Source organism: Choloepus didactylus, chromosome 6 (assembly GCF_015220235.1).
Source record: "Choloepus didactylus isolate mChoDid1 chromosome 6, mChoDid1.pri, whole genome shotgun sequence".
Lineage (NCBI taxonomy): Eukaryota > Metazoa > Chordata > Mammalia > Pilosa > Megalonychidae > Choloepus > Choloepus didactylus.
Genome location: NC_051312.1, coordinates 54200534 through 54226403, shown reverse-complemented (window position 1 = coordinate 54226403; position 25870 = coordinate 54200534). Strand labels below are relative to the sequence as shown.

Sequence of the window (25870 nt, the reverse complement as noted above, 5' to 3'; positions counted from 1 at the left end):
ATCTCAAACTCTATCTTAAATACATCTGCAAAGATCTGATTTTCAAATAAAATCACATTTTGAGGTTCTGGGTGGACATGACTTTGGAGGGGCACTATTCAACTTACTACACACATCCCAGCCTCACTGATGTTAAGCATGGCCAAAGAACTTACTTTGGGCAATGAAATATGAGCAAAAGAGGTGGATGCCACTTTTCAAGAAAAGCATTGGTTCTCTATGTTCTTTCCTTCCCTCCCTCTGTTGCAAGACCAGCAATGTCCCAAATAGGGACTATTCCATCTGGATCTCAGGGTGGAGAATGCATGGATTCCTGGAAGACAGCAGCCACCCAGTTACCCACTCCTGGGGGTGTATAATGCAAATGACAGTATACTTTTGTTGCAGGAATCCCCTGGGATTTTAGATACATTTATTATTACTGCAGCATAACTTTGTTTAATGTGACTCTGGAAGAATAAATCTATAGTCTGCCATGACTGATATGAAAATGCTACATTCTCAAACAACATAAATTGATGAACCCATAAGTCTGAAGTAGCCATATACAGGTGGTCTATGATGCCACCTGCTGGTGACCTTGCCCTACTTTATTTCTAGGCTAGGGCATCATTTTATTGTTATCTTTGAAAATGTACACATTGAAAGAAAGTTAGTAGAGGAACTTCAGTGATACAATATTAAAAAAAAATGCTTTATCTACTAACCTTTCTATCTATCCTTCTTCAAGAATATTGATTTATCTTTATAGATATGAGAGAACACACAATAAACTATAAACCATGGTTAGGAAGGAGGAATGCAGGGGCAAAAGGAGAAAGAGACACTTACACAGTTCACTTTACACAAATATGTATTAATTTATTCTTTATAAAAAAATTTAACATCATAATTTAAAGGTCAAAAGAGGCTTCCAAAAAATGCTATCATTTATGTTTACTATAGAACATATGTAGCTACCCCGGTGAATACCGTCATAGATTTGAGAGGTATTTTCTCTGTGTCCTTTGATTTTAAGGGTTAATTTTTATGTTTGTTGTTTTCTTCACATATCTGTGAGGCTACCCTATATATACACATATACATATCTGGATCTGGTCTCCAAGTTGATGTTTTTAGATGCATGCTGCTGAAACAAAATACAATTTACCAAAACTGTATTTCTTTATTGAATGATAATGACCAAATGTACTAAAAAGAAGAGAAAATAAATCCATATTTCATTTTTATGCTGCTGTATTTTATGACTACACTATCATGAGATTGAAATATGATTCTTTAGAGAAGCTTAAAAAATCTACAGTATTTTTTTCAAGATTTTCTTTCATTTCATGTTTGGTAGAAATAAATTTCCTGACCTTCATTTGAATTTAAATGCCGAGGCCCATAGTTTATAAAATCCTACAAACACATCTGTAAATCAAAGAAATTGATTAAAAATATATTTCTTTCAAGGGAAAACCATTAGAAAGGCTTTCCACTCCCCCTCTTATGGGATGGAGGAAGGAGTTAGAATATTTTTCTTTTAGGTCATTTAAGTCAGAGATTCAATTTTTCCCCCTGTAACTCTGGAAGTTAAGTCTCAGCAAACTGGTAAATGTTCTAGAAAGGCAGAATTCAGTTCAATAGGGAGGTTTCCTGATAGATAACCCAAAAACCAGGGGGTAACAACAAATGAGGAAATTGATACATGTAACCCAGTAAGCTTTTGAACACTTCCCCTTCTCTTCTCCCGAGCTTAAGGACTTTAGATTTACATCTTACTTTTTAGCAGGATTTGTTGCTTTCTACGTGTGTGACTTTGGATGAGTCACTCAACTTCTCTGAACCTGTGTTCTTATCTTAAAAAAAAAAAACACCCTCTTCAGTGGTTGTTGTGAGAATTAAAAAAAAACCATAATGTATATTCAGTGCTTAGCGGGGTTTGCAACCAAATACAAGCAATCCACACAAGTGAGGCCATGCCCACTTTATAAAACTGGGTATTTGTGTGTAAGCAAATAGATTGCAACCCTGAGCTGCAATTTAGAGCCTGACCAAACAAAAATTGCCTAACACAGAAAGTATCATCAGGCAGGTGTCCCAGGGGATACCAAACTTCTTTGTCCTCAAATGGCCTTGCATATAAAGGAATCACCTAAGGTCCTTATGAACATTGCTAATTAATGCCTAGGCCCTACCTAATAATTCTGATTGGGAAGATCTGGGGTGGAACCTTGGAATTAAAATCTTAGCAACAATCCCCAAGTAAGTCTGAGGCACGTGACACATCAACCTCCTTTAAGAAACTCTGACTTTGTTTTTACAGGATAATTTCATATTTGTGTAGCTTTTGTAAATTTTCAGAAGAACCCCAAGACGTTAAACCTAATTGAGACTGTCTGCATACAGTCTATCTTAGGAAGGTCATGCTTATATTCAAATAGGCATCAGTTTCCAAATGAACAAGTTCCCATAAATATGGACATCCCATTGGGGGTCATGTTTCAGCAATAGATAAGCTATTATTTTCAGTTAAAACAGCACTGCTCATCCTGTTCCTTTGTTCGGATTGCATCAGGTTGGGCCATGTTTTCAGTAGCCCATTAAATGTGTTTAAAAACGCCCCCACTGCTCTCATGTAAAGGTAAAACTGGTTAACCTAGTTGTTTCACCCTTTTCTCCCCCTAGAGTTCACCTCCATCAAAACGATACTCTTGTCTTTTGGTTTTCAGTTCCTATGGGCTCTGATGGATATAACTGGTCAGCTTTGCGTCAAAGTGACTCAAATGAGATTTCATCCCTGTCACTTGATTGACTGACCTCTTCTTTTACAATAATGGGCTCTCGCTAACCTCTGCTCAGGTCACCTTCGCTGCTCAATCATGCTCAGAATTAAAGCCTCAGCTTGCTATCCCGTCACGGCACGAAGTACGCTTGCCCTCTAGTGGCTTCCGTTAATATTGCACTGCAGGGATTTCGCTCTATCTTCACTCATTTGGCACCCGGGCAATTTAAATCAGAAATAAATCCATTCACCTGAAAAACAGATAAATCTTAGTTTCATCAAATAACAATGTCTTCAGCATGAGTATTTTTTCATACTATCATTTTGGGTCAGCTAAAACCAAAAGCTTGTCAATTAAAACAAGAAATTATAAGTAAAGATGCCTTTCGTGTGTGTGTGTGTGTGTGTGTGTGTGTGTGTGTGTGTGTGTGTGTGTGTGTGTGTGTGCTGTGTGTGTGCTGTGTCCTGGGATTTGTATACTAGAAACTGTGTCTATGCAGACAGCTCTACCTTCCTACTTTTATGCACGAGTCCACAGAGATCACTACATGGGCTTCAAGGGATAGTTTAGGGAAGTTGCAGTGTTCTACGGAGAGACAGCTTGGTGTGGTAGGATGGACTGAAGGTGAAAAAAACTGGGGGAAGGAAGACAGGGCTGGCAACTATAACAATAATCCGGGAGAGAGGAAATGAATCCTCCCTCCCCTGAGTCTCTAAGGATTTCTTCTTGGGGGTTCTTATCTCAACTAGCTCCTTTCAAGTGCTGGGAGAGATCAGGTCTTTCCCAGAGATGTTGAAGGTGCTTCAAAAATAAAGCTTATTCTTGATTTACTATTTTATAATATTGAAAATAGTGCTGAGACATTAAAATAATATATGCAAACTGAAACCTTACCAGATATCTCTGAATTGCCTTTTTTTCAAGTCTCTGGAATAAAAAGGAGACCTGTGAACACAAAACAGTAAGGAACTTGTCTGACACTGCCACATTCCTAGTACAAAACACAATGCCTGCCTGGCATGTAGTTGTTAATTAATTAATTAATTTTCAAAAGTTACTGAAAAATATTAATTACTTAAATCTAACTCAAGCTATGTAAACTGATTTAGATTGAAAGATGGCTTATTAAGTGCTGAGTTTGACCATCTATAACCTTGGCACATCCTTCAGACTAAAACCATTTATATCTTCATTTTCAGTTTGGATTTGAGGAAACTGAGCCCTGTGGAACTGTCTGTTCTGGAGACTGAGTGATTTCTGTATGAATTAACTCAACAAATCCAGCAGCCATCCTATCGAGAAAATATTAGTGGTTTTTTAACATGCTCTCAGGGTCCACTGGTGTAAGGAAGAAGAGGTAAAAGAAGTAGAACACTTAAGACCTCCCCAACTTAAGCCAGATCTGCACTACCCTTAGCTCTTTTATATACATATTAAACATTTGAATTAGATTTTGTTAAAGATACCCCACCTCGAAAAAACAAAGTTAGAAAACTACCATAAAATCAATCATAAAGAATCAGAATTGAGAAAGCCCCAAATTCTCCCTCTCTGCAGTATCAACAGCTTAACACAATAGCTTACATTTTTTGGGTACTTACATATAAGACTTCTTATGCTTTATATAGACTGCCTCCTTGATTCCTCAGAATATGAAATCAATATTCTTATTATCCCCATTTCACAAAGAGGAAACTTTAGTGAGAGATTGAGTACACTACCCAAAATCAAATATCCATTAAGTGGCAAAGCAAAGATCAGAACTGAGTCATTCTGTCTGCAGAGCCCACATGTTAAAAACTTTTATAATGAGAATTATCAAACATTTTATAAAAATATAGATAATAATTTAATGACTCCAAAGTATGCAAAGGTCAGCTTCGACAATGATCAAATCACAATCACTTGTTTCATTTTTTCCAGCCCACCCCCACCCCTTAGATTATTTTGAAGAAAATACATATATAGTTCAGTATGTATCTCTAAATAACAAAGACTCAAAAAATACCATTGTCACACCTAAAAATAAAAAATAAAAAATAAATAATTCTTTAGTTCTTTCAAATATCTAGTCAGTCAATGTCTTCTTTTCCCAATAACCTTATAATGTTTAGCAGTTTGTTTGAACAGGGATCCAACTAAGATCCTTACATTTTAATTGGTTAAGACTCATAAGTTTCTTTTTTGTTTTTAACTTTTTATTTTGAGATAATTATGAGTGACAGGAAGTTGCAAAGATATTAATGAGAGGTCCCATGTAACTTTTAATTTTCACCAGTTTCCCAGAATTTTTTCCTTTTCCGTTTTACTTTTTTTAAATCAATATAAAATTCACAAACTATAAAATTCACTCTTTTGAAGTGTGCACCTGAGTGGTGGTTTTTACTATATTCACCAGATTATGTAACCATCACCACTATCTAATTCCAGAATATTTTCATCACTTCAGAAGTAATCCCCACACCTGTTAGTAGACTCTCTCCATCCCCACCCACCCCCAGCCTCTGGTAACCACAAATCCACATCCTGTCTCTGTGAATTCGCCTATTATGTCATTTCATATAAATGGAGTCATACAATGTGAGGCCTCTTGTTTCTGTTTCTTTTCAATTTGCATAATGTTTTTGGTGTTCATCCATGTCATAGCATGTAACGATATTTCATTAATTCTTATGGCAGAATAATATATTACTTTGTTTCTCCATTCCTTAGTTGATAGACGTGCCTATTATGAATAATGCTGCTATGATTATTCATATACAAATTTTTCTGTAAACATATGTTTTCACTTTTCTTAGGTATACACTTAAGAGTAGAAATGCTGGGTTGTATGCTAATTCTATATAACTCTTTTTTTAATGTATAACTTTTAAGGAACTGCCAAACTGTTTTCCACAGTAGCTGTACCATTTTACATACCCAGAAGCAATGTATGAGTGTTCTGATTTCCCTATATCCTCACCATGCAACATTGGTCTTTTCTTTTCTTTCCTTTCATTTCCATTTTTTTCTGTTCCATTCCTTTCCTTTCCTTTCTGTTCCTTTCTTTTCCTTTTCTCTTATTTTTAAATAGTAGACATCCAAGTGGGTGTGAAGTGGTATTTCACTGTGGCTAATAATTTTGAGCATCTTTTCATGTGCTTATTGGCCATTTCTAAATCTTCTTTGGAGGATTGTCTTTTCATGTCCTTTGTCCATATTTTAATTAGATTATTTGTCTTTTTGCTCACGAGTTGCAGGAGTTCTATATATATTATGGTTATTAAACCCTTATCAGATATATTATTTGAAAATAGTTCTCTCCTTTTCTGTAAATAAGCATTTCACTTTATTTAATAGTGTCTTTTGAAACAAATGCTTTTAATTTTAATGAAGTTCTATTTATCTAATTTGTTCTTTGGTGGTATGATGGTTAATTTCATGTGTCAACTTTGCTAAATTATGGTGTCCAGTTGTTTGGTCAAGTAAACATTGGCTCGATTGTTACTTTGAAGATATTTTATGGATTGAAGTCATTAGTCAGTTGACTGTCTATAGCTGATCAGGAGAAGTCTCATCCAATCAGCTGAAGGCCTTAAAGGGAGAACTGATTATTTCAGCCAGTCAGAAATAAGAATTTCTATATCTACTTCAGCTAACCAGCTTCTCCTGGGGAGAATTCCCTATGGGGTTCAGACCTGACAATACCCAAGTTCACATTCCTATAATAAAAATTCCTATAATAAATTTCTTAATATTGGCATATATATCCTGTTGACTGTTCTTTAGAGAACACACAATAATACAAGTTGCTTGTGCTTTTGTTGTCATATCTAAGAAACTATTGCCTAATACAAAGTTGTGAAGAATTACCTCTGTTTTCTTTTAGGACTTTTATAGTTTTAACTCTTACTTTTAAGTCTATGACCCAATGTTAGATAATTTTTACGTATGTTGTCAGATACAGGTCCATATTTATCCTTTTGCATGAAGATATCCAGTTGTCCATCACCATTTGGTTTTTTTTGCTTGTTTTCTCATGATTTAAAAATGCTCTTTTCATATTTTAAATATGGTAAATATCAAGAGACATAGCCCACATTAACAAAATGTTTTTAAATCATCAATATATTTTAAAAATGTAAAGAATTCTTGTTCTTACCTTTGAGAATTTCTGTGCCATCATCTCCTTAAGTCCCATGACTTTAGACATTATCATACTTTATGCAGATCTTGTCTTTAAACCTCCAGATATCCAATGATGTGTTAGACATCTCCACTTTGATATTTTTATCTTTATTGAAATATAATTGGCATACCATGTAGAACACATGTTTAAAGTATACAATTCAATAGGTTTATGCATTTTCAGAGAGTTATGCAACCATCATCACAATCAATTTTAAAATACCTCTTCACTCCCAAAAGAAACTCTATACCTGTTAAGAGTAACTCCCATTTGTTCCAACCCTGTCCCCACTCAAGCCCTCGGCAATCACTAATCTACTTTTGAATTCTATGTATTTGCTATTGAGGACATTTCATATAAATGGAATCATACAATAGGCAAAATTTTGTGACTGGCTTATTTCATTAAGGATTTTTGGAAGTTAACTTATGTTGTAGCACTTCATACTTTTTTCTTTTTTTAATATACAGTTATAAATTTTCCTTTAATCACTGTTTTCACTGCTTTCTATAAGTTTTGGCATGCTATGTTTTCATTTCCTTCCATCTAAAGGTACTTTCTATCATCCTTTTTTTTTCCTTCTTACACCAGCTGGATTTTTAGGGGTGTGTTGTTTTAATTTCAAAATGCTTGTGAATTTCTAAATTTTCCTTTTGTTATTTTTAATTTCATTCCTCGTATTTGGGGAACATACTTCCCATAGTTTCAATCCTTTTAAATGTATTTAGACTAGTTTTATGTCCTAATATGTGATCTATCCTGAAGAATGTTTCATGTGCACTTACAAAATGTGTATTCTGCTGTTATTGTGTTAGGTGTTCTGTAGATTCCTTTTATGTCTGATAAGTTTATAGTGCTGATCAAGTCTCCTGTTTCCTTGTTGATCTTCTGTCTAGTTGTTCTATTCATTATTGAAAGTGGCATATTGAAGTCTCCAACTATTATTATTGAATTGTCTATTTTTCCCTTCAACTTTGTCAGTGTTTGCTTCATGTATTTTGGAGCTCTGTTGTTGGATGCATATACGTTTATAATTAGGGTATCTACTTTTATTATGATAAATGTCCCTCTTTGTCTCTAGTAACAATTTTTGCCTATAAGTCTATTTTGTCTGAAATTGGTATAACCACTTCAGATTTTTTTGTTACTGTTTGCATGGTATATCTTTGTCCATCATTCTACTTTCAACCTACTGATGTCTTTGAATCTAAGGTGGGTCTCTTATAGAATATATACAGTTAGATCATGCTTTATTTTTAATCCATTCTGCCAATATCTGCTTTTAATTGATGTTTTCAATCCATTGTCATTTAATGAAATTGTTAATTATGTCTGCTATTTGTTTTCTATATGCCTAATTCTTTCTTGCTCTTCTATTCCTCCACTACTGTCCTTTTTCACATTAAAGAGAAATTTTCTAGAATACAATTTTAATTCCATTGTCATCTCTTTCTCTCTGTGTTAAAATTTAATTCTTTTTAATTGCCCTAGGGATTACAATGAACATCTTAAATTTTAACAGTCTAGTTCAGATTAATACCACCCTAATTTTAGTAGTATTGAGAAACTTTGCTTTTATATAGCTCTGGTCCTTCCCTACTCATTTGTGCTGTTACTATCATATAAATTGCATTTTTACACATTATGTACCCAGAAACACATTTTTGTAACTATTACTGCACACAGTTGCCTTTTAAATGAGAAAGGAGAAAAAAACTGTTACAAACAAAAATTTCATGTATACTGTGTTGTGGTTTGGAACTGTATGTACCCCAGAAAAATATTTTCTTAAACTAATACATTCCTGTGGGTATAAATCCATTGTAAATAGGGCCATTTGATAAGGCTAACTTCAGTTTAAGGTGTAACTCACCTCATTCAGGATGGGTCTTACTTAATCCTCTTACTGGAGTCCTTTATAAATGAAATAAATACAAAAAGGGAGAAAGCCACAGAAGCAAGAAGCTGAAAGCAATGCAACCCAGAAGAGAAAGTGCAGACCAACAGATGCTGCCATGTGGCAGAGGAGCCAAGGATTGCTGGCAGTTGGTCTTTGGGAAGAAAGCATTGCTTTGATGATGCTTTGATTTGAACATTTTCCTGGCCTCAAATTGTAAGATAATAAATTTGCATTGTTTAAGCCAACCCTTTGAGCAGCCCAGGAAACTAAAACATACTCTTTTACATTTACCTACATAGTTGGCATTACCAAACTTATTTATTTTTTATGTGGCTTTGAGTTACTGTGTAGATTCCTTTTATTTCATCCTGCAGGATGCCCATTAATATTTCTTGTAGGGCAGTTCTCCTAGTGACAAGCTCTCTCAATTTTTTGCTTATCTCGAATGTTTTAATTTCTCCTTCATTTTTGAAGGGTAGTTTTACTTAATACGGTATTCTTGGCTTACAGTATTTTCCTTGTATTGCACTGAATATATCATCTCACTGCTGCTGACCTGTGTAGATTCTGATGAGAAAACAGCTGTTGATCTTATTGGGGTCGGAGTGGGGAGGTCCACTGTATGTGATGAGTCGTTTCTCTTTGGCTGCTTTCAAGATTCTATTATTTGGCTTTGGACAGTTTGATTATGATGCATTTAGGTGTGAACTTCTTTGAATTTATCCTTCTGGAGTTTTGTTATGCTTCTTAGATGAGTAGATTGTATATATTTCTTCAAATTTTGGGAGCTTTTGGCCATTATTTCTTCAATATTTTTCAACCTCTTCCTCCCTTCTTTCTAAGACTCCCTTTTAGATTCCCATAAGTGTCTGAGTTTCTGTGCATTTTTATTTGTTCCTTTTTCCTTTCTGTTCTTAATTGACCTTTCTTCAAGTTTACTGATTCTTTCTTCTGTCTTCTCAAATGTGTTGTTGAGAAACAAAATTCTAGTGGACTTTTCATTTCAGTTATTGCATTTTTAACTCCAGAATTTCTGTTTTTTAATAATTTCTATTGTTTTACTGATATTCTCTTTTGACAAGACACTATTCACATACTTTACTTCCATAGACAAGCATTCCTTCAGTTCTTTGGACTTATTAAAATAGTCTTTGTCTAGTAAGTCCAAAATGTGGACTTCTCTGGGAGCGTTTCTATTAATTTCTCTTTTTATCCCCTGTGTATGGGCTATACATTTTATTTATTTGCATTCTTTATTGAAAGCTAGACATTTTAAATAATGTAACATGGGAACTATGGGAATCAGAATCTCTACCTCCACAGGATTTGTTACTGCTGCTGTTTGTTTGTTTAGTGACTTTTCTGAACTAATTCTGTAAAGTCTGAAATCTCCACTTGGTTAGATTAGTGGCAATCTTATGATCTAACAAACTGTGGATCCAGACCTCTGGAAGATGTCGGTTAGGAGAGACAGTACAAAAAAATACCTCCATGAAAAATAGTAGATAAAGGCCAAAGGGTCACCCAGAACACCAGTTCTAGCAATGCACCAGCTGGGCAGGGTCTGGTGGATCCGAAGGGAATGACCACCTGGTGAGGCCGGGAGTCTGCATCCAGAGCAAGTGAGTGGGCCTGCTGAATGTCCAGCAGCCACGCTGCAGTGTGGAGAAGCCGTGGGTTGGCATTTGGAGTCAAACTAGTTCTTTTTAAAAGCACAAAAGTGGTTGTGGATATGGTGGCGGGGACTGCACAGGGAAGTGTGACAGGAACAGTGTCTCCACAATTTGTGGGTACGCCTCAGTATCTGATGTGGGCGACAGCCTTTTGCACACCTGCTGCTAATTATCTCCAAGGGAGGCAGGCAGGGGTTAGCCAAAAGAGGAGAGAAACCATGCCCCTTGCAGCCATCTTCCCAGCGGGCTGGGAACGCTCCTGCCCAGCACCGGCGCCATAGCCCAGAGCTGCACCAGGAAACCCAGTGCAACAGGAAGTGTTTCCAGCAATGCACATACACGCTACAGTGTCTGGCATGAACAGTGGCCTTTCACACACCCACAGCTGGTTGTCCCAGAGCTGGGGGGGCAGAGTGGTATGAAAGGAGGGAGATTGGCATGTCCCATTCAGCCATCCTTTAAGCAGGCTGAGAATGCCCCTACACGGCCTGGCAGCCCAGAACTTCCCTTGAGGGACAGCACACACTTATAATGTAGCACAGCCTTCCCTCAGCACAGGCCCTAGAAGGGTACAGCTTGGAATAGGGACCCACTTGGAAATCCCAGGGTCCATATGCCAATACCAAGGACTTGTGGGTCAGCGGCAGAGACAGTCCATGGTGAGACCGAACTGAAGGTTTAGACTCTTAGAATAGCCTTAAATCTCCAGGAACACCTGGGAAGTTTGATTGTTAAAGCCACCCTCTCTCCCTAACTGCTCAGACACACACCCCACGTTCAGGGCAGACAACACCAACTACACATGCAAAACTAGTGCACCAATTGGACCCCACAAGAATCAGACCCTACACACCACAAAGACAAAATTGGGAAGAACTGGCTTGAGGAGAATAGGTGGCTCACAGACACCACCTGCTTGTTAGTTAGAGAAAGTGTACACCACCAAGCTGTAGATCTGACAATTAGGGAGAAGTCTCTGAATTAGCCTACATATCCTAAAAGAACCCTATCAAGTTAAGCAAATCCCAAGAGGCCTAGAAACAACAGAAAATTTTAAAGCTTATGATAAAACCAGATGATATGGATAACCCAGACCCAAACACCCAAATCAAAAGATCAGAGGAGATGCAGTACTTGGAGCAATTAATCGAAGAACTAAAGACAAACAATGAGACCATGGCACAGGATATAAAGGACATGAAGAAGAGCATGGCACAGGATATAAAAGACATGAAGAAGAGCCTAGAAGAGCACAAAGAAGAAATTTCAAGAGTAAATAAAAAAAAAAAAGAGATGATCTTATGGAAATAAAAGAAACTGTTGACCAAATTAAAAAGATTCTGGATACTCATAGTACAAGACTAGAGGAAGCTGAACAATGAATCAGCAACCTGGAGTACAACAAAATGGGGAATGAAAGAACAAAAGAAAGAATGGGGAAAAAAATAAAAAAAAATCAAAATGGACCTCAGGGATATGATAGATAAAATAAAACATCCAAATATAAGACTCATTGGTGTCCCAGAAGGGGAAGAGAAGGGTAAAGGTCTAGAAAGAGTTTTCAAAGAACTTGGGGAAAATTTCCCAAAACTTCTACACAACATAAATACACAAAGCATATATTTCCAGTGAATTCAAATAAACCCACTCTGAGACATTCTGATCAGACTGTCAACTACTGAAGAGAAGGAGCAAGTTCTGAAAGCAGCAAGAGAAAAGCAATTCACTGCATACAAAGGAAAAAACATAAGACTAAGTAGTGACTACACTGCAGACACCGTGGAGGCGAGAAGTCAGTGGCATGACATATTTAAAATTCTGAGGGAGAAAAAATTGCCAACCAAGAATTCTTTATTCAGCAAAGCTCTCCTCCAAATTTGAGGGAGAGCTTAAATTTTTCACAGACAAACAAATGTTGAGAGATTTTGCTAATAAAAGACCTGCCCTACTTGAGATACTAAAGGGAGCCCTACCAACAGAGAAACAAAGAAAGAAGAGAGAGATATGGAGAAAGGTTCCATAATATTAGATGAAGATGCATTTTTAAGTCATATAGTGACCACTGAATATAAGTTTGGCTTTATTACCATCATAGTCATCAGTAGACACAACCCTATATTAAATTATTTTTAATTCTGTATTTCAGAGAGGAATAAACAGACATTGCAGAATGGTGACATTATGAAGGAGAAAACATACTTGGTATCACATCCTATTCCCTGCAACCATTTTTTTCACTCTATTTCAAATGGATAACTCAGGTTTATGGTATGGCATTCTCTCTGAAACACTAAAAGTCAGAAGATGAAGTCACTTGCCCCACTTTTCTGACTTGCTGATTGTAAATGTGGTCATCTCACTTAACTTGTAAGATGACTCTTAGTTTCCTAATTGTTAAAACAGAAATTAGACTAAGAATAATTAAAAACTATTAAATTTAAGTCTGAAAATGTAGACTTCTTTTGAAAATCCAAAGGAATACTCTTACACTTTTTGAGACCATTGAAAAATGTGTATTATTAATTATGTTTTATTGGTTGATGTAGATTAGATGCCACTGTCTGGTGATAGGCATGGGATATATAGAGCAAAGGCATATAGAGAGCAGTTTTGGTGAAAATGTCTATTTATATATGGAGAGACATCTGTTATTGTAGTCACTGAACTACTAAATTTAAGTGGCAATTATTAACTTCTATTTCATACACTGAAACAAAAGAACATTAATTGTGGACCCAAGATTTGCCATTTATTGCATAGTTAATGGAAAATACTGAACATTTTAGCTTCTGAGTTCAGATAGAGGGTTTGGCCAAAAAAAAAAAAAAAACTATTTACTCTGTGATCCCTAAGCTTGTATAGTTTGCAGTGAGAAGTCCTATAAACAAAACAAAATTATCTCAATGCATTTACCTCCTTGGTTCAGACAAAAATAATTTGCTTAGCAAGGGTTATGTGTAGGCATGTTCATAAAAATACAAAGGAGGAAGAAGGGGAAGTATTGATATGTATTCAGATTTATTCTGCAACCTATGTATGGTGAGAGTAGTGCAACAATATCCTCATCTGTAAAATTTGTAACATGGCCACTATTTTGTGATATCAAATAAGTAGACTATAAATATCTGAAAAGTAAATACTATTCTGAAACTTTAAAAAAAATAATAGAGGGGCATATAGGGAAAAAATACACCTATTGCAAACTAATTACAGTTAGTAGTAATTTAACATTCTTTCATCAACAGTAACAAATGTACTATACCAATACTATGAGTCAACAATGGAGGGGGGATAGTTAGGGGTATGGGAGGATTTGAGTTTCCTTTTTTTTTTGTCTGTATTTCTTTTCTGGAGTAATGAAAATGTTCTAAAAACTGAAAAAAAATTAATTGTGATGATGGATGCACAGCTGTATGATGATGGTACTGGGGGCAATTGATTGTACACTTTGGATCTTTGGATAATTGAATGGTATGTGAACAATCTCAATAAATAAAAAAAATTTAAAAAAATGTCTCTTACATGCACCTGCACCTTTTTGACATTAAATCATTTCCTTGGTTTAATAGAAATTGCTACTAAACTGCCATACCATTGTCCTATATAGTTAATTTTTGATGACTTGAGGACGAAGAAACTCTTATGTTTTATATAAAATTATAGGTGGTAGGAATAGTGATCTTCGTACGAATTTATGCAAAAGCTTAAATCATGATCTAAATCATGTATGGATTGATCCTTAAGTGATAAAATTGAGAAAACCGGGAGATGTAACAAGGTAATCTCTTCCAACTTTGTAGGACTTTCTGATTTTGTATTTAAGAGGAAGCACAGAGAATGCATATGGAAGAAGATTTCAGGACCACACATTAAAAAGAGCAGCTCCAACAGAGGTGTCTCCTTCATTTTGTCTCTGCAAATGGTCTTTGTGAGCATCAGAGACAAGAATCACTACTCACAGAGTTGCAAAATGAAAATTCTGAGAGTTGCATCCATGATCCCTTCTCCAGGTCTTTCAGATTCCTACTTTCCTGTGATTGTTAATAGCATAGGAGCATTTAGAAAATCTCTCCATTATTCTGTGTGCCACTGATACTAAAAATATAATGGATAACTGCAGAAGTATTCTGGACTCTCTATTGAGAGAAAGCTATGGTCTACGTAAACTTTATCACCTTTTAATTAAGGATTTAAGAGTGTTAGTTGAATTTTTATGAAGCAGTTAATGTAGGGAAGTCTGAGGATGCTTAAGAGCAGATGGTTGGCAGGGACAAGAGCAGCCTTTGGTTCAGTCCCTGTATTTTATATCTTTTTATGGAGAAAGAAATACTCTGTTTCCTGTGGTCAAGCTCAGTTTCTAATGTAGGCTTAGCATGAATTGTGTCTTTTTCTAAAATGTATGTCCTTTTCCTAGCAATTCTCATTGGTACTCACATAGTGGTTGGTAGTTCAGGAAATTAGAGAATAGGGTGCCTTATTATCTAGAAAGAATTCAAGAACCAACAAATTTGTATCTTTCTATAGTTCTTACTCCATAGTTCAAGGTCAAATACTGATGTTTTAGGTTAAGCAACCCTCCTTGTCTTTCCTCCTATCGTTTCTGGATGCTGGGAATAATTTTGAAGGGGCCTGGCTGTCTCAATGTCTATGAATACTTAGACTATTGTGTTTTTTAGTTCAGTCTCTTTCATTTCAAATCATCTGCACTCTGACATGTTTCCTTCTTACAAGTAAATACAAGCAGAATGTGTTTTGGGATTGCAAAGAATTCTTCATCTTGTATTCGTATGGAGAGAGTGCTTCAGAAAACGAACGAGTGCTGAGATAATGAGAGCATTAAAAATGCCTATACCTGCTAAATGTATTTCTGCTCTCTTAACTAACAGAACTCCAACATCTTAATACATTAATACAATTATATATATAGTATAATTCCATTTACAAAAAAAAATCTAGAAAAGTCACAGTTTTGATGGCAGAAAGCAGATGAGTAATTGCATGAAGCTGGGGTTTGAGGAGGGGATTCACTTCTAAAGTACACAAGCAACTTTTTAGGGTGATGGATATGTTTTATAGTTTGTGATAGTGGTTATATGGTTGTATGTACAGCTGTCAAACTATACACTTAAAATGGATGATTTTCATTGTATGTAACTTGGACCTCATTAAATCTAGGGGAAAAGAAATTCCGCCACCCAATCCTGAAAATGTGATGGAGGTGCTTTAAGAAGAAGAAATAGCGCATTCAAAGATGTAGAAGCAAAATATCAGTCTTAACACATATGTGTGATAGTTAATTTCATGTGATAACTTGGCTAGGCTGTGGTGACCAGTAGTTTGATCAAACAAGACTGACCTGATTGTTACTGCAACAGATTTTCATAGACGGATTTGCATCTATAGTCCATTGATTGCATGTATGGCTCAATACATCTACAATCAATAAGGAATGAAGGAAGTCTCCTCATCCAATCAGATGAAGGTTTTAAAAGCATGAACTTATAATTTCAGAAGTCATAAAGAAGAATTGCTGCTTCTAATTCAGACAGTCAAGTTATCCTGGAGAATTCAACATCACCTTTATTTGAGTTTTCAACTTGCATCCTGCCCTATGGAATTCAAACTTGCCAATCCCCATGATCATCATGTGAGGCCATTCCTATAATAAATCATATATGTATATATATACACACACACACATATATACACACATATATATATATATGCAACATGTTTACCAATTTGCTCCCTATTATATTAGCTTGAGTCCTCTGAGAAGTACACTCCACAGCTGGATTAGACATGCAAGACATTTATTGAGACAAGGCCCATGAGGGAACATCCTTGGGGAAGGAATAGGAGGAGGCTATGAGGAGGCTGAGAGAGGCCATCAGACAGTGATATAGGTCTAATCCCTCCAGAGGAGAGAGGGAAGGAAGGAAAGTGTGTAAGAAAAGTCTTAGATTGTGATACAGATCTAAGTTTCACAAGTCCTGGAACCAAAGTCGCTTATCCATGGGGGTCCCCATCCCCTGGGAACCACACTGCCTTAGCAACCCTGCCACACTCAGTACAGTGACTGGGAGCAGCCATGTGGCCTCTGCACTAAAGTGACAACTAATTTGGGCAGTCAGAGATTGGACAGGTGCATTCTCATGGTATTCCTATTGGTAAGAACGTGGATAATGTCTGTCTTGATCATTGCTTTAGCCCCAGCAATGTACATAGTAATAACAATACTTTGTACCAAACACTGTTCCAAATACTTTTCATATAGTAATTCACTTAAGTCTTATGAGGTAATTAACATTATCTCAATTTTGTAGATGAGGAAATAAAGACAAAAAATTGCTAAGTAACTTACCCAAGGTCACAGGGCTCATAATTGACAGGAATTCTGGGTTCAAAATCTATGTTCTGTATATATTGCTATAGTAGGCACTTTATTTGTTAAAGAAATTAGTGAATGAATGATTGAATGAATGAATGAACAATAGAAAATAATGATATGCTCCTCATATTCATCTTTGGAATAGTTTTTCTGAGCTCATCTTCACGCTGCAGAGACTAGGAAGGTTAAGAGAATAAAATAATTGAGATAGGCCTAGAGAGACCCTGCTCCTAAACTGTTATTAGTTCACATCCTGTCCAACTCTACCTCAGATCACCTGAGCGAGAGGTTCCTCTTCATACTTCCTTTGAAAAGATTATGGAAATCTTTGAGCTACAAAAACTAAAATTTGGCAAAAATCTTCAAATCTGGAGCAATTGTATATAATAACTTTTGACCCCACTCTAGGAAACTTCACTTGAGGAAATAAGAGACAGGAAAAACCTTTATAAGAGATCAGGTAAACAATATTTTGGCAGAGCAGCATGAAGAATTTATGTTTGCTATTTTAAAAACACAAAGAATTTAATAAGCCCAAGAACTTGATTGTGTACCAATGGATTCCTGAAAGTACTCCTTGAATGGACTTATCCTTGCCCTGCAACTTCCTTTGGCTCCTCCTCCATCTAGAGCTAAGAAGGCTTTATATTTGGACCCAAGTCTTCATGAGGCTCCTCACCTCTTTTGAAAGATGTCAGCACCAGCCCAGCTCATGTGCATGTTACACCATGTAGCTAGCTCATCAAAGGACTGCATCGAATAGCCATAATTCAGATTCTCCTGTGCCAAGGAGGGAAAAAAAGTGAAATTCATTGCTCTGCATCCACTCACTTTCTACTCTCTGTCAGAAATAGTAGCAGGGATCTGTGGAGAAGAGTTCAGGCCTATTTTTTTTTTTGGCTGTCAATAGGATTCCTTTTTCCTGAACTTCAGTTTGCTATTATATATCATGAACCCACATTGAAAGATATCATAAAAAAACTTTCCAAAACTCATTTTTGCTTGAAATACAGTTGACTAGGCTCTTCATATCTTCATGGAATGTCCTTCTCATAAACCGCTAGAGAAAAGCATATATCTGGTATCTAGGAATTAATCTGAGCTGTGCTACCTGAACAAATGGCTAGGTTTGTTTTTGTTTGCTTTTTGCTTTAGTAGATCTATCTATCTGATTACTATCTGACTGTGTTTATTTATTTTTGTTGCCTGTATGAAACTCAGAGATAAATTTGTTGCCAACATCTAATTAAAGTATCTTATAGCCCGCACTCTGTATATTAATTTCACTTTTGGATTCATACTTTTTTCCCAATAATAATTTCCTTTTGATCCAATTTCTCTCCACTTTCAAAATCATACCACTTATGTTTTCTTTCTGAAAAAGACAAGATGATATTACTTTAGCTAAAAAGTTAAATCAATTACTCCTAGCATTGTGTAGGTCACTTTGTGGTAGTAACAAAAGGAAGTTTATTAAAATGTAGTTTATTTCAATTTTAAAAATCAAAAACAGTAGAATGTATTTCCAATATATCCAGCTGAAAAATACTTACGTTCTGTGGGCTGGTATTTTGTCCTGCAAAATATCGAGCCAGAGACACGTGAAAGAAGGAGATTCTCTCCTCATGCAAGCAACAGCTTAAGCTTTATTCTTTGTGTTCTTATTATATAGCATTTGCAGTGTTACTATTTTTAGCTATGAATGACCACGTGCATAGGAAAGGAGTACGTAAGACATGCTGATCGAAAGCATACATTTTTAAGATAACATCTTAGGGGCTAGGAAAATCTGAGAACAACCAGAAGTTTCTGACCGGAGATATTTACACAAAGCGCAAGACCTCCTGATCTAAAGGTCGAGCTGCGCTCGGTTGTAAATGCGGTGTTCCAGCATTCCTTTAGACTCCAGTCGTCATGTACCCTGCTACAACTTTGTATCATTTTAATCAAACAACAGAGCAGATCCAGGTTTTGTGAAACCTGAGGAGTCTTTAATTTGGGAGGACTTCTGAAGAAAAAGAATATAAAGTTACAAATATAAAATTTAAAAAGTAAATGAGAAAATAAATCATAAAAACTATAAGTTTTTCACAAAAGCCACAAACATCACAAAATCCATAAAAATAACATGAGATATGTCTTAAATAGCTGCTGGCAAAACTCTATACTCATTTTCTTACATGTTTACTACATATTCTTTGATTGCATTTTGATTTGTAAGCATTTTTAGAACATTTTCTGCAGAAAAAAAAACAAAAAACAAATCATTGCTTCCTTTAAAATGGTTGATTGGATACTTAAAATTATTCCTATTGGTTTTAAAATTTGTGTTTTGTTTCACAACTTGCTACTAGTATTAGTGCCATGTAAATTTTTAAGATTGCTGTGAAATATGGAAGTGCATTTTAAATTCCCTTTCAGATATGTTCTGTGTGATTTCACTGCATTTCACATTTTCTTGTTCAGGGACTACTTTTAAACCCCATTTTAATTTATGTGATTCATTCACCTGTCTGTTCCCATACCTATCTTACTTTTGCAAAAGTTATCAAAACATATGTTGATGTAAGCATATTGCAAAGGCTCCTCTCATGGTCTTGGAAAGTCCTGGCCAGTGAGGGACCCTGGAACTTAAGGTTTATTAGCTTTGCTACAAGTGTGCTCTGCAAGCATAGGCAGAAGCACCTTGCCCACAGGTAATTGCAAAGTATTTAGGAAGTGGAACAACAAGAAGGGTAGCTCGTAATTGCTACTAGAAGGGAGAACTGGTAGAGCCCATACATTCCTGGGAAGAGAAAAAGGACTGACAATTAGTAAGGGCCCCTCATGCCAACTTGTACTGAGTGATTTTATAAAAATGAACTCATCTCTTTATTCATCTCTTAAAAAGCACCAACTCTACAGGTTATTAGAAATCTAAAGGTGAATATGCTGGTTTGAATGTATTATATCCCCCAAAATGCCATTATCTTTGATGCAAACTTGTGCAGGCAGACATATTAGTGTTGATTAGATTTTGGAATCCTTTGGGTGTTTCCATGAAGATGTGATTCAAACAACTGTGGATAAGACTCTGATTGGATAATTTCCATGGAGGTGTTACCCCACTCATTTAGGGTGGGTCTAAATTAAATCTCTGGAGCCATATAAATGAGCTGACAAACAGAAGGAACTCTGTGCAGCTGAAAGTGACAGTTTGAAGAGGAGCTACAGCCAAGAGGGACACTTTGAAGAATGCACAGAAGATGAGCGGGTAACTGCAGATGAGAGACAGTTTGAAGATGGCCATTGAAAGCAGACTTTTGCTTCGGAGAAGCTAAGAGAGGGCAAATGCCCCAAGAGCAACTAAGAGTGACATTTTTGAGAAGCTGAAGCCTAGAGAGGAACATTCTGGGAGAAGGCCATTTTGAAACCAGAACTACAGAGCAGACACCAGCCACGTCCCTTCCCAGCTAGCAGAGGTTTTCTGGACACCATTGGCCATCCTCCAGTGAAGGAACCTGATTGTTGATGTGTTACCTTGGACACTTTATGGCCTTAAGACTGTAACTGTGTAACCAAATAAACCCTCTTTTATAAAAGCCAATCTATCTCTGGTGCTTTGCATTCTGGCAGCATTAGCAAACTAGAACAGTGAACAAGACGTACCTCATGTCTTGAATTTTAATAGTGGAGACATAAAAAAACTAAATGAACAAATAAATAAATAACTACTAACTGTGATGAGTGCTTTGAAGTAAACAAACAGGGAGCCATGAGAAAGAAAATTGAGAGGTGGGGATGAAGTTTAAATAAGTCCCTAAAGCTTTATTTAAACTGAGACCTGACAGGTGAGATGGAATGAGACACATGAAAAATGAGGAGTATAGGCAGGGGGTGGGAACACTTTGTGCAAAGACCCTGGGACTTAAAACACCATTACCTCTTTGGGGGAACTGACAGAAAAGCAGTGTGCTAAAGCTGAGTATGCAGGTGGGAGCTGGGGTGTGAGGTGGGTGGCACAGGCAGCTCCCAACACTGCAGACCTTGGAAACCAGAGTAAGGAGGTTTCTAGAACGAAACAGAAGCTATTTAAGGGTCGTAGTCAAGGCTGACATGGTATACCTTCCATTCGGTCTGCTATGTGCAGAATGGATTTTACTGGGACAAGAGTGAAAGCAGAAAAGTATAAGAGGCTATTCCAATAGTTGGGGTGAGCCCAGTTGTGGCTTGGGCTATATGGCAGAGTGCAGATGAGCGTAGTGTCATAAAACCAACAGTTAAGTGTTGTTGAGTTGAACCAAATGGAAGGTAAGGGAGAAGGAGGAATCAAATGTGTGTCCTGGGTGCTGCATATTTTTATTGATGTGGAGAAGGATTGAGGGAGAAATGGACTTCATTTAATCTTTCAACAACTCTGCTAGGTAAATGGTTTTGAACTCTTTATGTACATATGAAAATGGATGATGAGAGATGTTCCAGTAACTTCCTTTAGGTCCTAAAATTCGTAAGTGGAAGAATCTAAACCAATTTCTTCCTGAATTTATTGCCTAAAGAAATGCACATTTTGAATACTGATCTTCCTTTTTCTCACTAAGACTTTGGATACTTGGTCTAGTTGGTATCTAAATATTGTATTGAAGTCTGTGAATGTAGAACTATTCTATTCCAGTCACCTTGCTTTCATAATTTCCACTAGAGGGAGCGATCATAATGAGATTTTTTTGTTTTGTTTTTTTGTTTTGTTTTGTTTGTTTGTTTGTTTTCTGTTCCCTGTGTTCTTAGGTTTTCATAACTCTGGTAAAGTTAGTACCTACTGGCCATCTTGTTATCTTTTAGAAAATCATAGACATAATTTGGAGCCTGGAGTCTTGATCCAAAATCTTTTAGAAGGAGAAAATGGTAGGAATAAAACAGGAACTCATTATTTGCATAACTGGCAACAAAGCACCTAATATAAATTACAGTGAAAGAAGAATCTAAAAATATTTTAGCAAGGCATGCTGTGTAGAAATTAATAGAAACCACTGTTATTACTTTAAGATATATAAAACTATATTGGTTCTGTTTTATCCAATGTGCTGTCTTTATCTTTTACTATAGATGAATGTTTAAGAAATCTTTAAGAACAACCAAAGGCTACCTTTGGGTTCCCAAATCTTTTTTCCTAGAAGGTCGTATATTAAATGAATGTAAAATTTTTCTCCATGGGAAGATTCTGGAGAACTTTGAGTCACGCAAAGTAAATATCTCCAATTTAATAAATAAGTGAACATAATAATAAACATCATCATCATCATCACAGTAACCATTTAAGTGCTACTTGCTATGCTAAGCACTTTACAGATAGAATTTTCTTTAATTGTTTCCATGAGATCTGAATTGTTGACTTCAGACACAGTACAAAATGGGGCAAACCTGAGGTATTCCTTCCCTTTGTCATGTGCTGAATTATGAAATGCAGTAGAATAGTAGCAGTAGTGGGGCGGTGGTCCATGGAAAGGTGAAATGATAAAGGCATCACTCAAGATGGAGACCCTAAGGTGCAAGCAGATGAGAGCCCTTCCGTGTGTCTCTAATTTGGTATTGCCCACCTACAGGGGCTCTCACTCATCATCTGTTGCTCTCTGATTTCTGAAATGTCCTAGGATTTCATCTGGTGCCTCTTGACATCAGATCAAGTGGCAAATACCACCTTTAGAATTGGCACTGTTGCATTCTAACAGATGGCCATTAGCTCAGCCCGCCAGGGAATCAACTTTTTGTTTCTCATCTGAAAATAACCAGGTCAGTGCTCCAAATCCTGAAATTACAGTTGGGGAAATATTTCAGAAAGGCTCTGAAAACAGCCTGTGACAATCAAATCTGGGGAAGAAAACTTTCTTAACCATAAAAGACTTGTATTCAATACGTTGAAATTTGGTATTCAGAGCACATGAAAGAAATCATGTTTTGACATAAAGTCTTAAGAATTGTCAGTATTTACCTGTAAGTATTTGCTCAGTGGTTGTGGATTCTGACAGCACATAGGAATCGCTGGGAAAACTTTAAAAATCTCAAATGCTCAGGCCATATTCCATACCAATTAAATGAGAAATGCTGGGGTAGAAACCCAGGCACCAGTAATTTTTTCAGCTCCCCAGGTGATTCCAATGTGCAGCCAAGGGTGACCATCACTGGTGTAGTGCAGTGTTTCCCAAACCTTTTTGTTATCCAAATCACCATGTGATCTTGTTAAAATGTTTCTGCATTTCTAACAAGCTGCCAGAAGATGGCGATAATGCTTTTTCACAGACTACGCTTAAGGAGGTACCAGGCAATGTGGTTGGACTTTGCTCTCCATGACAGACATAGATCTCCCCAAGTTCCAGGGACCTTCCAGTTCATTTGGTGATGTTTATTGTTCCTTGACGATAAAGAAGCTCTAGGATTGTTGAAACCAGCAGGGATTAGTCTGAACCCATCTCAATAGGAAGGAGTTTATGAAATGAAAAAGTGTTATAAATGAATGGAAACAAAATGACTTGCCTTTGCATTACCCATATGATTATTGTGATGATCATGTCACTGGCTATAGTAGGTAAAATTAAGTCCAGGGATATTTGAGATGCTTTTCAACCAAGTCAGAAATGGTAGGGCAGAAGGAAAAGCTAGAAGTAGGATTATGCCTACCATGTAATGCTAGACTAAGCTTATAATCATCACAAGGGCAGAGCCCAATCTGTCCAGAACATTATTGTATCTCTAGTACCCAGCACAATACCTAACACATAGTAGTTAATAAATATGCTATATGAGCTTTAAATATTTTATCTAATTCAGTCTTCTAATTAACAGTATCTACCATTTAAAGAGTGTTTCCTATGTGCCAGGTAGTGTAAAAAGTTCCTTAACTTTATTGACTCATTTATTATTTATAACCTAATAAAGCAGATGTCCTACCAGTGTTACAGATAAGGGAACTGAAGCACAGAGAGTTCAAATTATCCACCCACAATCACACAGTTAGTAAGCAGTAAGCATTCCGGTTCCAACGTCTGTGATCTTAACCACTATACTAGTGCTCATAGCAACATTATATGATAGGAACTATTATTAGACCACCTATTTATAGTAAAGGAAAGGGAGGCACAGAAAGGTTATGTAAATTACCTAAAGTCACACCAGAACCAGGATTTAAGCCAAGGCAGTGAATGTTCCAAAGCCTTTGCTCTTAAACCACTGTTTTGTACAGCTTTCCAATAAACCTGCTAGTTAGGAACCAATCAATAGATGAGAAAATTAGAGTCATGAAAATGTAAGTGACTTACTCAAATGACCAGTGGTCAGTAGCAGAGAATGGGTTGAAGCTCAGATGCCTTCTGTTTTGTTTTTAATTGTAAAGTCCAAGTTGCTCCTCACATGGCTACTGAAACCAGTGGAAGAATTTTGTCTAATAACAGAAAATGCTCCCCTCCAAAGAGCCTCATGAGGACCCTCTGTGGGTTCAATGTCCCTTCTACTTTCTTCTCTGTATATAATGGGCTGTTCACATTTTACAAAGTGGACTAATGTTGTATATTAGCTGAGTGATTCTGGAAGTGCTTCTTCCTGCTGAGTTATCAAATGCCTATTGGGCTAGAAGGCAAAGTGCCCACAAGGAAAGCAGATGGGGGAGGGGGCAGCCCGAGAGAGGGGTGCTGGCAACACTGATGCGACCTGTGACAGGGCAGTGAATTTTGAGGTGAAACCTCTGTTTCTCTGAACTTGCTTTTAAGGTAATGAAGTGAAAGTTTACTTCACAGGATCTGTTTTCACTATTATTGCTGACATTTGAGAGCAGTTGTTCAAAAAGACACAAATGAACCCTGTGCCAGCAAGCTGTAAAAGTGGGATTTTCCTTTTTTTTTTTTTTTTTTTTTTTTTTTTTTTTTTTTTTACGTTCTAAGAAAGTACCTACAGGAGAAAATATAAATTTAGAGTCTTAAATCCTCACCTATCTGTGAGAGGGGAGGGAATGGATTCCTAGCTTTATTTTTAGTTTTTTTGGTTTTTGTTTGTTTGTTTGTTTCCCCCATAAGACCAGAAGAAACCTGTTAATCTGTTTCAGGAATAATGAGCACAAAGAAGGGGGGATGAATGGGCATACTTGCTCAGGCTTCTGTTATCCTTCCAGTTTCACACTAATTTCACCGGTCTTTGGGTGCCTGGAGCTATAAGGAAAGAAAACATCCAAAACAGACTGCTTCCCTCTTTGACCCACCCCATGGCCAGGAAGCAGCAGGGTAGGAGGAGAGAAGGACGTGGCTTTGTCAACTGGAGGCACTAAATTTGTCAACACTGGTATTTCTAAGTTAAGCCCACTACCCAGCCCTCACGTCTCATTTTCATTTAGCACAGTCTTTGTTCTTCCAGTAGATTTCAGACTAGTTGAAGTTTAATAAAAAAAAATTCCTAGGTTATGGGTTGTAAATTGGGGGTTCTTTTTTTTTTATACATAACATTAATTCAACAACTATTGAACTCCCATTATGTGTCAGGCAATGGGCCTATAGTGGTGAGCCTGGCATGTTAGCTCTCTATTTATGGGACACTGCATTTTATTAGGGGAGAAATAGATAACAAAAGTAATTTTATATGTAAGAAAATGTTAGAAACTGATAAATGCTACAAAATATAGAACAGATTAAAGCATAGGGAATATTAAGTAGGAGGAAGCAACTTTATCTGGATGGTCAGGGAAGGCCTCTATTAGGAGATAATATGTAAGTAGAGAATGAAATAATGGGAAAGTGTGACTAATCAAGAACTGGAGAAGAAAACCAGGTACAGGTAACAATAGGAACAACGAATAATGAGCTTAGTGTGTTCCACCGACATCAAGAAGATCATATGGCTGCAATCAGTAATCAAAGGGAGAGAACAGAAAGATCAGAGAGGTGAGTGTGGGTCGTCAATGTCGGGTTTTGTAGGCTATCATAGGCAGTTTGATTCTAATTGCAACAGGAAATT

General features: G+C 36.6%; 1 long non-coding RNA gene across 1 annotated transcript; it reads right to left on the bottom strand.

Moving 5' to 3' along the window:
- Positions 1-1923: 1923 nt before the first annotated feature.
- LOC119536401 lies at positions 1924-24365 on the bottom strand. The gene is made up of 4 exons (XR_005217392.1): positions 24190-24365; positions 17580-17680; positions 3663-3713; positions 1924-3018 (listed from the first exon to the last, which is right to left on the bottom strand). It is a non-coding gene; the product is annotated as an uncharacterized LOC119536401 (long non-coding RNA).
- Positions 24366-25870: the final 1505 nt, after the last annotated feature.